The sequence below is a fragment of the Passer domesticus genome, chromosome 3 (assembly GCF_036417665.1).
Source record: "Passer domesticus isolate bPasDom1 chromosome 3, bPasDom1.hap1, whole genome shotgun sequence".
Taxonomy (NCBI): Eukaryota; Metazoa; Chordata; class Aves; order Passeriformes; family Passeridae; genus Passer; species Passer domesticus.
In genome coordinates this window covers 36,664,577-36,679,981 of record NC_087476.1, presented here as the reverse complement: position 1 = coordinate 36,679,981, position 15,405 = coordinate 36,664,577, and the positions used below count along the sequence as shown (strand labels likewise).

Genomic DNA, 15,405 nt, shown 5'->3' with positions numbered 1-15,405 from the left:
ATTTTACTTGCAGAAATGTCAGAGGTAATGTGTTTTGGTACCCATTTGCACTGCTGACCCTTTTCAGTTTCTGGATGGAAGGGACACATAGTACTATGGGCCTTCTATCTAGTAACAGGCAGGGAAGTGAAACTTTGCACTGGTCATCAGATCAGAAAATGGACCAACAAACATCGCCACAAAATTAATCAGGATTTTTTTTTTTGTCAGTCATGAACTGCGTACAGACAGTTCACAAACTGGACGGAATTTGTCAAATAGATTTTCATTGAAAATCATTCCCATGGCTCTGATTGCTATGCACTAAGCTGGTCCATCTCCATGGAGAGCAACTACAATGCTGGTTGGAGTCTTTGTTCAGCTGGTTTTGAGAGTTTCGGTTGTTGGGTTGGTTGATAAAAAATTTAATTTTTTTATATAACAGCAGGTAATGAGGGTTGCTTAAGTGTAATTATATATTTTAAAAATTTATTTTAAATTTATTTTAATGTGTCTTACTCTGTAGCTCCTTCTGGGTGTTTCATGTAAGATGCTATTGCACATCTGACAATTGTTGCGTAGGGTCAGAGACTGTAGTAGAAACCAGCTGTAATATAATTATTCTTTACAGTGCCATCAGTCTCTTGGCTTTTTTCCCAAAAGACAATGTTACTCAGACTTGCTTTATCACAGTTAATTAATTTGCCCTTATACTTACGGTTGACTTTGATACTGCATTCTTGTGAACTGTTAATGTTTTTAATAAATCTTTACGGCTGATAGATATATGGAATGTTAATGGAACAAATACTAAATGAAAACTGGGTTTAAGCTAATGCCTTGTCTTGGAGCATCTTAGAGTGGTTAGCTGCCGTGCCACAAGTGGTGTTACTATGGAGAGAGCTTCTGTTTCCATGACATTTGCTTGCATGTTGTCCTAGGCCTTCAAAAGAAGTAGGATTCTGTCCTCTATTGAATTTGGTGGGTGTTATTCCATTACCTCTGAAACATGGCAGTATCTCACTGCAAATATATATGAATTAATTTCTTAGGAATATTATTGGTAACTGGCCAGGAAAGAAATGGAGGGGAAAAAAAGTTACTAAAATTTTGATCATGCAGTAAGCAAGGGTTTTTTGATGATACTTTTTTTCCTAGGATAGGTATTCCATCTTGATTTTAACTGGGTATACCACTCTGCTTGTACACATCTTGGTTGCTAAAAAAACTCTACAACTATTAAAGAAGTAAAGTAGAGCTTTGCTGGTTTTAGGAAAAAAAAATATGTTTATCTGTCTAGCTAATGCCTTTATACTGTGAGATCTCCTTTGTACTGGAGGGGAATTTTGAATAACAGAAAATTTTTAATTCAAGTCATCATATTGCTCGCTATTTAAGATTCAGTTATTGGCTTAGGGGTAAATTACAAAACCTTTTTTTCTTGAGATGAAAGAAGTGGGAGTTTCTTTAGTGACTGTTAGGACAATGTCGTGGTCACCTGCAGGCAGCTTTTGACTGCTCTCTTGCATTTCTGACTGCAGTCACACATGCTCACAGTTCTCTTCTGCAAGATTGCACTTACTTAAATGCACATGGCTGTGATCCCCAGGTGGTGGAATAGGAGGGCTTAGGGAAGAATACTGGTTGTTGAACACCACTGTGTGACCTATTCCCTCCTGTACAACGGGTGCTGGGCAGGAGGGATGCAGGGAGTTAAACACCATTAAGTATTCTTATGCCACTAGACAAAATTGCTTTCCTTCTGTTCCTAATGAACAGCTGACTGTTGTTCCCTTTGTATACCACTCTTCTGCTCTAATTAGGTTTTAGTGTCCTAGAGTGGTTTTGTTTTTTTAATGGTCTTTCTCTTTTACCCCCAGTTGCGAGGGGAGTCTAAAGCTTTAGATCCTTTATAATACCTTCTTGGAGCATATTATTCTGTAATATGTCTGTTTGCAACAGTTATAAAGAGTTGTCAGGACCTGAGCTGCTACCACTTTTGAAACCCATTTTTTTCTGAGCTTTTCCCAGTTTCACACATTTTGAAAGCACAAATACACATGTGCAACTGAGGAGAAAATGTGCTCAAAGGCCTTATTACCTAAGTGTTGTCTATGTAAAACTTTGATCCACCTGTTTTAGTATTTTGGTAAATGCAGAATGGTGCTTCACCCAACAGTCTCCCTCAACTTACACTGCAATCATTGTTATAGCTCAATTTACCTAAAATGTCTTTGATTTCCACGTGAACTGAATTTCTAGATCTTTCTGCCAAAACTGATACCACTGACTCCCCATCTGCTAAGATTCATATTTTTTGTCCCACCTTTAGAATTTAATTTCAACAATTAGCTTATTGAATGATTTTGTTTTATGAAAGCCATGTTCTCCTTCTGTTGAGGATGTACTATACAAGAGAAAAGGTTTTTACAAGACAGCTCATAAAATGAGCATGGTACTTACTGTTCTTGGTGTAAAGAGATGTAGCCATGTTCCACATGGCTGTCTAATTCTTTCTGGAGTATGACTGGTGAGCTTGTTCACTTTGTTGTCATCTCTGTACCACTCATTCTGCTTTAGTAAAGTTTTTGAAGGATTCTATTGAAGTTGTTTCACAAGTAGGATTGAGTTTCACAGAGATCTAATTTATTAGCTCAGAATTCATACTAGCATACTCTTCATTATCTCAGTATTTCAGTAACATTTATATTGAAGTGATAAACTCGCTTTATCTTGCAGGTTGGAAGAGATTTTTAAACTGTCTTCCAAATATCATCACAGAATCTTTCTTGAATCAGTGATGGTATTTTTTTCCTATGTCATTCTCAGTTGTGTGCTATGTTCTAGAGGTTAAGGAAAGGACTGTTGTCTTTTTATGATATTAAGAAAAAGAATGCATGGGAGAGAAATCAGATTTGAGAGAAGCTTCTCCTGAACTGGCTCAGGTTTGTCTGCTTTCTTCTCCCAGAATTTCCCAGTGACTGCACATCAGACATTCAATTCACTTGATGGATGCTGGTGATGTGGCGCTATGAGTTGCAGTTCTCTTTCTTTAGAAATATAATTCTGTTTTTTAAATACCTTGTATATTTGTTTATAGAAAAGTTGTCCTTAACTACCCCTTCTCTTCCTCCTTGTTAAAATGTTAAACTGTTCAATAGCAGCTAAAGCTGATGACATTTGTTTTGGCAAATGGTAATTGTCACTTACCCCCTCCCCTAATTCTTTGGCCCTTCAGCTGCTTGCCTGCTCGAAGCAAAGCTACATTAACATTTAAACGTTTGGTATAATTAAAGAAGAAACATTTAAGAAAAGGGAATGGAGGAAAAAGTCTGATTCTAACCCTTCTGCCAGTGACAGAATGAATGCTCCCTGCCAGCAGCAGAGAAGTTGGAACAGGTTCTTCATGGCAGTTGCTCAATCCCAGTATTCAAACCAGAGATTGTGCGTTGCATGTCTGATGGGTGTTTGTGTGGTCATGTTCTGTAGAAGGGACAAAAAATCTGATGTGGCAGGAACTATTGTTTGATTACAAGGCAATATTAGCAACTTACATTGGAACCACTACTTTTAATGGAAGAATGTCCTTCCCAAGAAGGATAGCAACTAATTTCACAGTAACTGTATTTTTTGAGCAATGTTCTTAAAATACAACCTATATTTCTTTTCCCTTTGCTTAGAGTGCTCAGCAAATAGCTATCCTATTCAACTTAACCTGTTCTTACCCAGAGACGCTGACTTGTTTGTTCCTAAGTCAGAGCTACAAGGATTAGTTTCACACAAAGAGTGGGCAGGATCCCTTCATTCTCTCATTTGGTGTGGTATGTTTTTTCTTCTTAGATGAGGATTTTTCCCTGCTCATTATCCAAATTAGTCTCCTGAAAATGCAGTTTTAAGTTGTATTAGTCTTGTAGGAGACTTGAAAGAGAAAGTACATACTGATTTTTTTTTTCAATATACATTTTTTCCCCACTTTCCTTTTCATCTCTGAGCACATCAGCTTGCTACTTGCCAAGTGAAAGCACTGTGGAGCACATGCTGAGTTCTACTTGGGGGACTTATCTCCCATGTTGTATGAATGTTTCCTTTTGAAAATAAGGATGTGAAATATGTGGAAAATTTGCTATTTTCATGTCAATGGCTAATGATGAATTTAATATGATTGAAACTCACAATTTTAAAATTTATATACTAGAATATGGAGTTGAAAAGGCTAGTTTCTATTGTTTCTTATAAAATACCACAGGATTCAGTATTCCAAGCAAGACTCATGAATATTTAATTCAAGGAGATTTGTAGCCCTGTAAGATGTAATAAGCTAGCCCTTAATGACAATTTTGTGTAGCATACATTTAGCAACATGCAGAAAAAAATCCTGCGCATCATCTTTCAGTCGTATCTGTTCAGCTCGAGGGGCTTTTTATCACTGGAATTATAAAGAGAAATTGGACTGTGTCTGAGACCAACATGCTGCAGTTTCTTAGTACTTGCACATTTCTCCTTATGTTCAGACTAGCTAAAGGTTCCAGCCTACTGATTGCCTTTTGATGTAAGGCTGCATTTTTTTTTAGGGGGGGTTTTTTTGTTTTTTTTTTTTTTTTAAGATTGCATTCCTCAAGAAGTATTTTGAAATATATTTTCGCTTTTTTTTGTTTAAGTTTCATAGTTTTCATTAATCTTCCTGGGCTCTAAGGGGATTTTCTGAAATGTTATTCCTGGTATACTGATTATCATCGTAGCTTACTAAAAATGTCAACAAAACTGATGTTCTAATGAAGCCTTAAATTTACAGGTTGGAGCTTCTGCAAATGTGGCCTCTAATACTGATAAATTACCCAGCTTCCAAATTGGGTTATTGTAGTGAGTCAGCCAAAAGCACTGCTGCTCAGTTCATGGAGATTCTTTTGTTATACCAGGATGCTATGGCTGTCAGACTTGGAGCACTGAATACTTTCCACTGATCCAGCCGAGTTTTTGTGGGACTTCTAGGGGCTTATTAATCACAAACTAACTAGCCAAAAAGAAAGAAGTCCTCTGAGAGACTGACTTCCTTCTTTCTCTGATGTAAATTGAAGTGATGACACTTAAGGTGATTACACTTAAGCTTGAGTTTCAACAGAGGTGGTAAAAATGAAAGGACAGAAGGTGAAGAGAGATTGGTACCATAGGGTTTGAGAAATGAGAGAAGGTTTTGGCTGGTATGTACAACACTTTAAACTTGTAAAGATACATAAACAGTAAGGCTCATAAAACAAATGATGCAGTGAAGCAACTACACATCACTTTATACAATGAAAATTGATGTGTTCTCCAACATTACTGGCTTCATGTGACCAAGGCTTTTTTCACAGTAAACGTGTGAAAGGAAGGTTAGAGGGAAGATCTCCCTAAGAGTCTTTCAAAGATTTGTGGTGTTGCTGGGGCAGAGAGAAGAATAATAAGCTTTAAGAGAGACAAAGAAAAACCAGTAAAGGTGGTTCTGTTTTATCTTGGTTCTCCCAACAGTTTATGGACAGTTGTTTTAAGCCATTTAGCTTCTTAGCTCTGGCCTTGTTTATGTGTGTTTCTAGACAAGTAGAAATTAACCATGTATGGCAGAGAAAAATTTACATAGATATGGCCTTTTCCATTGTAGTAATTTCTGGTTAAAGCTGTTAATTGGTTGTGAAACTGAATTTGAAACAAAATTTCATCTGGAGAAGCAAATAAAACAGTTCCTGGTGGCAGTTTACACTGTTGCTACATGCTGAGGCCATCTCAGTTTAACTTAGTGATGGAAAGTGCAGTATAGAATGAAATACATCAATGAAAGATCAATTGAAGTATCTTGAGTGTTGTTTTTATTGCGTTATTTTTTCAGAGGACTTATATAGCACATATGCAATGAAGACATAAATGAAGTTAGTGATGGTGAAAAATAAGATTACAAAATAATCAATAGCAATATAAATCTAATGTCTTAACTAGCAACCGTGGACCATCACCAATTCTTTTGACTGTAGGCACTGTGGTCAGGAGAGTATTTGTAATAAAGGTAGAAGTATGTAGCTCTACAACAGTTACCTTAATTTGCCAAAGTAGAGTTTACAATCAGACACCATTTGATCAATTGTGGATCACATATACATTAGCCAATGATTTGAAGCCATTTATTTTTTTGGTTTTGCTTCAAACCCATGTATTGGAGTTTCTAGGTGCAGACCATTATATCTACTGAAAGGACAGAAATGATCAAAAATAGGTTTCTTCTGCTCCTAGTAATGTGCTGGGGGGAGGAGGAAAAAAATTTTGTGGCTGCTATGTTTTGATTGCTATAGAGTTTTGGCTGTGATCTGAACTACATTTATCAGATATTAATATGATTAATATGTAAATGATGTTAGTTATAAATAAAATGTCCTCATATTTTTCTCCTTGCTTAATGGAATATTGAGAAAAGCTATTAGTATAGCCATGAAACAAGATGTTTAATGAAGCTGGAGGTATAAAGCTAAATTAAAGTGCAAGAGGAGAAGACGTTTAGCCCACTAATTATGAAAGAAGTGCGATATAAATATTACATTAGCTTGAGGATCAGAGGCACTTTTGGAAAAAGCAGTTTTCTATTAACATATTAACAAAATAATTTCTCAATACAGGTTAACCTTCTAAACCTGATTTGCATTCAAGCGTTAAAATCCTTAGTATAAAACATAATCTAACAGTATTTAAATGGGTGCATGTTTTGCTTCTTGGTCTGGTATGACAGTTAAGCTTCATAGGTAATTTTGATTATAATAGCTTTCGTTCTACTTCATACAGCTTCAAGTCACATTTTCAGGAAAGACAAATTGTGGTACAATAACATTTTCTCAAACAGATGTTCCAAAACAGTTATTCACATCTAACCAGTCTTAGTGCATTAAAAAAATATCATTCCTACTTAATTCTTTAACTTTCTAAAGGAAAAATTTCTGGAATACAGATGTGATTGTATCTTAAAAGACATTAGTTTTTCCCTATTTTGATTTTTAAAGTGGAGGAATGAGAGAATTAACACAAATTTGTTTGACTATATGGAATTAAAGCAGCATGGAGACTTCACTGTCAAGTAATGAGTTATTTAAAACTGTTCTCTGGAGTTGGCTCTATCATCCTTTTGGCTTAAACATGGGCACTATATTATTTGAGTTGAGCCAAGGAGCTTGTCTTTTCTCCATCTTTTTGAGTCTCTAAAGTTACTGTTGCAGATTTGCTTTCAATGATGTGACAACATTACTTTGTATAATGTCTGGAATTCATTAACAGCCTTATTTTCAAGCTGATCAAATATTTGTTGGACTTCAGTGTGTCTATTCTGGTCAAATCACTGAAGCAGGCAAAAAGCTGATGTTTAGTAGGACTGCAGCTCTTTGATTGTTCAGGTGGTTTGCATCAGTAATTTAGAACACTAAGCATTAAAAGCAGCATTTATTAATTTCTTTTCATTAAAAGAGTTTTATAAAGGAAATGAATTAGCTTTTTTTTTTTTTGGTCATCTTTTAGTTAGGGCATCATGGCAGTCTCTCCATGGTTGGACACAGGATGTGCTTGGTGGAGGGTTTGGTAGAACATATGCAAACTGCATGAAATTGGAAAGCATTTGAATTGTGTTTTGGAGCTGTATGAAGTTTGCAGCCATTTTGTGTTCTTACATGTTTTCCATTCTGTGTTTAGATTATTGTGTTTTGTCTCAACTATGAAAATGCCTTTCAGAACTGACAGATGTCTGGAAAGTACCAGTTTATCCAGGAGTTTCTCTTAGCCTGATCACTCTTAGGAGTACTTACAAATCACATCTCCCTGTATTTCCTTTACAAATACAGGAACAGTTGACTCACATTTATTAAAAGAAATGCCTGCTTTACTATTTCCACAGTTTATACAGAAATCATGTCAATTTCTGCAAGAAAAAGATCAGTATTTGATACATTTGATTTGGTTTTTAAAGAACAAAAGAATCCTGTTAATCTTTGAGACACTTAGTGTCACTGAAGAGTTTTTTTTTAAAACACATTTTTTCATTGGAAGTTATGTGACTTTCCCTTGCTGGAATGCATTTGTCAAAAGTTTCATCTATTGCATTCATTCATGGAATTTTCTTGGATGCCTCTGAATTCTTCCAACTTTCTAAGAGTTCTCTTTCTGCCTCTGTGGTATGTGGAATTTATTTGGTGAAGACAGATTGTCAGTTTGGCCAGCTCTGATGTATTTTAAATAAGAAGTAAATATGATGGTTTAGTCCAAGAATGAACAATAATATTTGTCTCTTACTGCCTGATCTTCAGTCTAAGTAGAAAGTGTTCTCTAGGTGTTTATTCCAATGTCTACTTCGGATCAAAGCACTAATTTTATTCACTTTTTCTCTGTCAGTCACACACTCTGTTGTTTGAATCTGGAGGCATTTGCTCTTGGACATTGTTCTCCTTTCTCTCCTAGACCACCAACATTCAAAGTAGCTTTCTCTGTGGGTGGGATAAATAATCTCTGAAGCTGGTTTGCTGATGACCAGTGACCACCAGCAAACACCATCAATGCCATAGTGTACAGCACTGGTTGCCTTCACCTCCGAGGATGTGAGTTAGGGGTGATCCTGCTGCTCTCAAAGCAGTTTTTTCAAATAACCGGTTTGGCTCTGGCATCAGTAAGAAAAGCTGGACTTTCTGCTCCTCAGCCAGGGAGTACAGTGGGCCCATGATCAGACTGGTACATTCCTTTCTTCCAGTTCCCAGTGTTCTGCTCAATATAAAGCAAGAACAAGCATTAATCCATCAATGACCAAGAAACTTTTGGTGCCACATTCCCTTTTGCTTAGATTTTTCCCTGGCAAAGAAAACAGAATACATGAGGAATTACAGTGGTGGTCTGTGGGAATTGTGGGGAGACTGTAGATTGTTTGTATGGGCACTTTGAGGAACAGAAGGAGTTGGAACTGAGAAGGGAAGCTGGAACAGACAGAAGGCAGAATTTTTGAAGGAGCTAAGGGTCACAGTTTAACTGCTAGTAGATTTTACTAGTAGATTTTAGATTGGTTGTGTTTGGGGTTTTTTTTCCTTTTGGCTTGTTTTTTTTTGTTGTTTTATATTTTGTTTGGGTGTTTGTTTGTTTGTATTTGGATTTGGTTATTTTTTTGTGACAGTTAAAGAAGTACATTACCATGAAGACTTTAAGGGTTTTAATAATAGTGTTGGGATTTTGCATGTTTTTGTGGTCATGTCGTTAATATTTTGAACTTTTCAGCAAACTTACCTGTTTTCCTGAAAGTCAATCATGTAGGCTAAGGTGGATCATTTGATCTTGTGATGGTGCTTGAATACAGGCAAAAGTGGGCTGTATTTCCAGGAGTAAGTGTGTTAAGTCCCAGCTAAAGGCATGAATCTGAAAAGAATTATTTGAGCTAGTTATCAATACCTCTCAGTGCAATGCAGAAGGACACAAATACACTTTGTGTTCTGCTGTATGTGTAAGTGATGAAAAGAATATTGGAATAGTAGATTCAGTTCTGTTGCCTACTCTTCTAAAGGCTTTTGTGAAATTACACTATGATGATGTGTATGTTAGCCAATGGGGAAATTATCCATGCAGTGAGACTCAGACTTACTCATTTTATCTTAAAAAGGGAAGTAATTATATGGAGAGCCAGGCTTCAGTCTCAAGCAAGGCATTGACAAGACTCAGTGTAGAAATAAGCATTTTTAAGCACAGCTATAATAAACGGCTGTGGTAACTTCCCTAAGATAGATGTTGTGATTTCTTCGTTATGTGGTATTTTTCATAAAGGTGTCTTGTATTTTGAATAGGCATTATAAACTTGAGATAGACACTACTGTAGTTTGAATAGGAGTTAGAAGCTTGATATAAACATTGTTCAAGGTTTTCTGTCCTTTATGCAACAGAGCCAACTCAATGAGCCCAGTAATGGTTTCCAGTCTTAAAAATCTATGAATATACAATTGACTCAATGGTTGCCTTTGATCTTGTGGTTTCTTGATCCTTTGTTGTGATTTATTCACATAATCTGTCAACAATGCTAGCAACTTCAGTGTCTTCAGCTCATTTCTTTTATAAAGTCTAGCGTGAAATGATTGATTGTAATCAATCCTTTTGGTTCTTTAAAATGATTCAGGGTCTGTAGTGCAAGAAAATAAAAACACATTTTGGATAATGATTCCATCTTTATGTTTACCCAGCTGAATGCCAACTATTAGATTGGGCAGGCTAGCAGCTGCTCTATGGATTAAGAGGCCTCAGAATTAAGTAGTGCTCTTCAGATAAAACATTTAACACTGTTTTGTGTTGTAGGAGGAGCAGATTTGTTGTCATTATAAGTTGTCGTAGTTAACGTGGCCAACTACATTTAGTGATTAAAAGTACTCCAGTAGATTCCCAGTCTTGGTTAATCCCATCTCCTTGCACCTGCTCTGCTGTCACTCCTCAAAGGTACTCAACATTTCATACCTCTTGGGCAAGCATACAATGCAAACAGACCTTCCCTGAGCTTTCCATGCCCTTTATTTTAGCTTTCTTTCTAATTTAGTGTTTGTCTGCAGCTGCCAGCTTTGCAGCCTTTAGATACTTTGCAGGACTAGGTCTGACCAGTTTACTGAGGAGAAATTAGAGCTGACAAGCAGCAGCTCTGTGCCACTTAGGAGAAAAGGAAGAGCTGGGTAATTTGCTGGCTTCCTGTTGTTTGGAAGGAGCGAGGGAAGATACGGAGGAGGGGAAATGTAAGGTGGCCTGTGTTAGCTGCTGCTTGCACTTCAGGAGGATGGTATTTAAGAAGGGTTATGGGAGGTAGAGCTGGCTGGTTAGACTTCGTAGGATAGTGAGAAATCCACCCTTGTAAAGGAAACCTTCTTTTCCTCTTCTTGATAAGACACGAACTTCTCTCTTGATCTTCCCACCACCTCTTCCTTTTCAGTCGCTAGGAGAAACCATTTGTTTTGCTAGACTTCAGGCTGAAGTCATTCAGCCTTCCAGGTGGGTGTCTTCATGGTGAGTCAACACCCCCCACACCCCAGACTGTCTGCCCAGAATGCAGTCCCAGAAACTAACCCCGCTCTTCCTCCTACAAAATACTAAGCAGAAACATCTATCCCATGTGGAAGCAGCTATTTGGAGTTAAACTTTATCCTCCTTATGGGCCTCTGGTATCTCCACTGTCTAGAGTTTCAGCTTTCTGCTGTGCCATCCACTGAATGCAAATGCTGACACATGGCTTTAGGCAAATCCCAAATCTGTGTGTGAGGCTATCTGCAGCTGACAAGAAATGTGTCAGCAAAAGTTAAACTAACAGAACCTGAGGCTTTCAGGGCAAGCCTTTCTCTTGATGTGATGGGAGATGAGGAAAGAGTGGACCCCTCTTTGGGCATCTGTGGAGGAAGCAGGGAACCAGACTTAGTACTCTGGGCCGGGACAGGGGATTGAGGTTCAACATGACCAGCAACCCATAACTGTACCCTGCAGTGCTAAAATGGTTCTAACAAGGGTCTAACAAAACCCTCATAGTGGTTTGACTAGACCCACTTGAGCCTTTGGAATTGAGTTTGAGGTGAGAAATCAATGATTTAGCAGCCTAAGAGGGATGCCAGAGGATGTGCTTTCTGTTGAGCTGTCTTCAGTGATGATTCTTCATCCCAGGGCATTGGATGTGCACCCGAGTTTTAGGGTCATTATTGTTTTCTTGCGTGAAGTTGAAGATTCTCATAGTAGGGTCACATTTGTGATGCTACTTCTGACACGTCTGTTGTCCCTGATCTTCATCCTCTTCATGAAAGCAAGAAGGGCACGAGGTTTTGCCAGGAGAGAATGGCCACAGAAGATAGGGCATTCATACAATGACTACTGCTACTATTGAAAAGATAGAAGAAATGTTGGGTGCATGGTGAGTGGATGTAAAAAAGGTGTAAAAAAATGTAAAAATTGGAGAGCTCAGGGTTCATAGCCAACTGAAGGCACTGATACCATTATTTCTTTGAAGCAGCAGTTCAGGATGCTGCAGGATACCTTTACAGCTCAGTTTTGCTTGTCCTCCATAGGTGCAAGGTAGCAATGCAATGGAATAGCTTTGCCTTGGCCTCTGGTGTCTGTACTTTGGTGTGAAGGACATTAGGTGTGTCCTGAAGGGAAACTTCAAATTTGGTGTTACATTGATGGAATCCAGTTTGCATGCAGGAGAGCTGCTGCGCTATCACAACTGAAATATAGTAAACAGGACCAAGCAGGGCATTTATTGTGAATGTTAGTTGGTTTTGGAAACTAAAATGCATCCAATATGGTTGCTAAAAGAATAAGCAAGCAAAGAGAGACACAGTTTTGCAGAGTCATTTAGATTGGAAGGGACTTCAGGAGGCCACCTCGTCCAATCCTTTAAAGCTATTTGAGATAGTTTCTGATTTGTCAATGTACCTTTTTGGAGTTCTAATTTTTGTGCTTAGACTAGGTTGACAGGTTTCAGATTGAAGCATGAACTTGTATTTGAGATGACAGGGGATCTGATATGTTTTAGAAGTAGTCGTGTACATAGATATTTGTTGGGGAGTGGTGATGAGGATATCATTGCTATGAATGCTATATTTAAAATGCTAGGGTGTAGTTCGATCTCAAACAGATTGCTTCACATTTTGGTTTGGAATTAAAATAAAGAGTAACTTCATGCAGAACAGGTCTGCAGTATGCAGTGATTCATCTAAGGTGAAGTTTCCATATATTTAACAAGCAAAATTCTTGTTTGGCTTCAGCTCATATTTAAAGAATTTGATTTAGCCCTTAGTATTCAAACTCAATAACTTACTAGTGCTGTCTTATGTATGTGGAACTCACCTGTTAAAAATTAATCTCTTTCTTAGGGATTATTAATATGGCCTTCGAATGAATTCTCCTTTTGAGCAAGACTTCTGTGAATTTCTCTTTTTCATAGTAACAGAAGTTGGGGGAGGATAGGGAGGAGCTGTGTAAATTGAATTCTGATGGCTTAACTTAGGCTTTGTAGCTTTGACAGATAGCTGTAATTTACCTGTTACCTTTACCAGGTGTTTGGTATCAACAAATTGCTGTGAAGTGAGAAAACTGTTGTTTGACAGTGGTCAAAACTAAATGTAATAGTCAAAAGTATATAAAAGGGTATATTTATTGTTATTGCTTTCTAAGTGAGATATCTTTGACTAACTTGAGGTGTGCTAGAGATTTTTTTTTGTTAATAGAATAAAATGTTTATTTGAGTCTTGTCTCACACTATGCTTGTTCTCAAGGTAAAGAAAATATCTCCATCTTAGTGAGCAAATCCTCCCCCATTCCCTTCAAGTAAGCCAGCCAGTTAATTTTAAACTTGAGTCAAAATTGTGGATCACACAGTGTAATTACAGGTATGCAGATAGATTGTGTCAAAACATTGCTTTTCATTACTGATCTTGGAATAATTGTTCCTGTCTCTTGTGAACTTGGTTTCTTACTAACTTTTAGGAGCATGTAACTTGTCAGTCTAGGAAAAAGAACTTAAAAAAATTGGATAGTAGATCCTATGTGAAAAATCTACATTAGTACCTAAGCTTGTAAGGTAGAAAATATAATACCAATTAAAAAAAAAAAAAACAACAACAAAACAGAGATGGGGACAGGTATTGTGGAAGATCAGGGAAGAAATAAGTCATGTGAGCTTGGTATCTTGGAATCAAAACAATAAGGAATATAGCCGTTGGCATCTGGGTGAACATGATTTATATAGTTGGTGAAAATTACATACCTTTTTGAAAGGAAGGTTATGCCTCTCCAACAAAGGGTTCAAAATGCATTTAAGTAAGGATCACATGGCTTTTCTTAAGATTTTCAGAAAGCCTATTGTCAAAATTTTCTTGAAGAAACTAAAGTAATGTGAGACTTAAAAGGTTCTTGCAGAGACATCTAATTGGTTATAAAGTAGGATTGAAGGGATGGGATATTGTTCAGTCCTCCCCAGGAAAGGAAGCCACCTGTACTGCGTGTAAGCAAGTATGAAAATTGGGTGAACCATTCAGTGATGTTTTCTTGATCGATCAGCCAAGGCTGGTCCTAAATGTGGAGAATTATACTAAGCTCTTGCAAGACTGGGTGGCTGAGTGATAAAAGAGTGCATAAACTTTTATGTAGATAAATGCAGAGTAATGTAAGTGGAAAAAAATTGTAGCAGTACATATAAAATGATCGCCTCTGGGCTGAGTGCATTTCTGTGCATATGGAGGCAGATGAAATTATGATGTGCATGGAAACAATGGGGTTTGATTGTTAAGCTTCTCTTCTGCTGTGATCCCTGGGAAGTTCAAGTCTTCAAAAACAACAAAAACTTGTTCAAAAAACATAAAAGGTAGTGGTTTTATTCCTGCAAGGTAATCAGACTGTGCATGAAAGATTGTGCTGTGGGCTTTTACAGCTGATGGGGGTTTACATGATCTTACTGGGGGGCTATTTAAGTTCATGCAGAGAAACTGAAAATAACTAAATATGTAGGAATCACATTTGAATCATGTCCACATCAGGAGGTCTCTGAGCTTCAAAATGCATCGTTTCTCAAGGAGTAGTAATAGAAAATATCATATATAATTGCCTTGCTTTTCATCTTCCCTGAGCACGTGCTGTTGGCTGTTGTCAGAGTCAGGATATAAAAGCTCTAGTGAGGAAGGTTTTTATATAGATCAGATGTAGCTTTTCCTCAGAATTTCAGTGCTGTGACTGAGAGAGGTTGGTCCATCCTTTTTGCATCATTAAGAATTAATGGCCATGTTTTCATCAAGAAATGGTAGGTAAGGTACTCTGCATTTGTTTTGGAAGGAGTAACTTTACATTCTTCCATCAGAAAGCAGAAAATTAATTTGCTTTTGTCATTTTAGATCTAGAACTGTTAGGTTTATCATTACTAAAGTCTGTATTTTGAAAATATTTTGCACAGCAGGAGTGCAGTATGGTGCTGATGACTCTTCTGTTACCAAAAGATAGTGGACATTCTTGATTAGTTTTATTTTTCACATAAAATTGCTTAAATTTTCTCACTGTATATAAATAAAGAAGTAAATTTTTCTCATTCTGTGCATCTGCAAATTATTCTTTTACTTTTGCCCTATTCATGTTAACTCATATTGTCTCCATTGCTGTGAAAGGTATTTGATAAGGAAGGGGTCAACAAGTTAACTCTCACTGATAGGTGAGGATGAACAAAATGGCATCTTAGTAAATGAAAGCAAATAATAGCAGAGGCTGTGAGAAACTAAAGCTCTAATTTAAGAGGAAATTGTTCCTTTCAACTTGTGGTTCAAATGTGTACCCTCTCTCTCTTTAGCAAGAGATGCTCTCTTTTTTATGTTCTGGTATATCATGATGTTCTTTAATCTTTACATAATTTAAATTGCTTTGCTATGAAAGAACATGTGTCTGATGAGT

General features: G+C 37.1%; 1 protein-coding gene across 2 annotated transcripts in view; it reads left to right on the top strand.

Annotated features, from left to right (window-relative positions):
• RNGTT (RNA guanylyltransferase and 5'-phosphatase) overlaps window positions 1-15,405 on the top strand; it is a 170,244-nt gene that overhangs the window by 90,838 nt on the left and 64,001 nt on the right. The window lies entirely within an intron of this gene.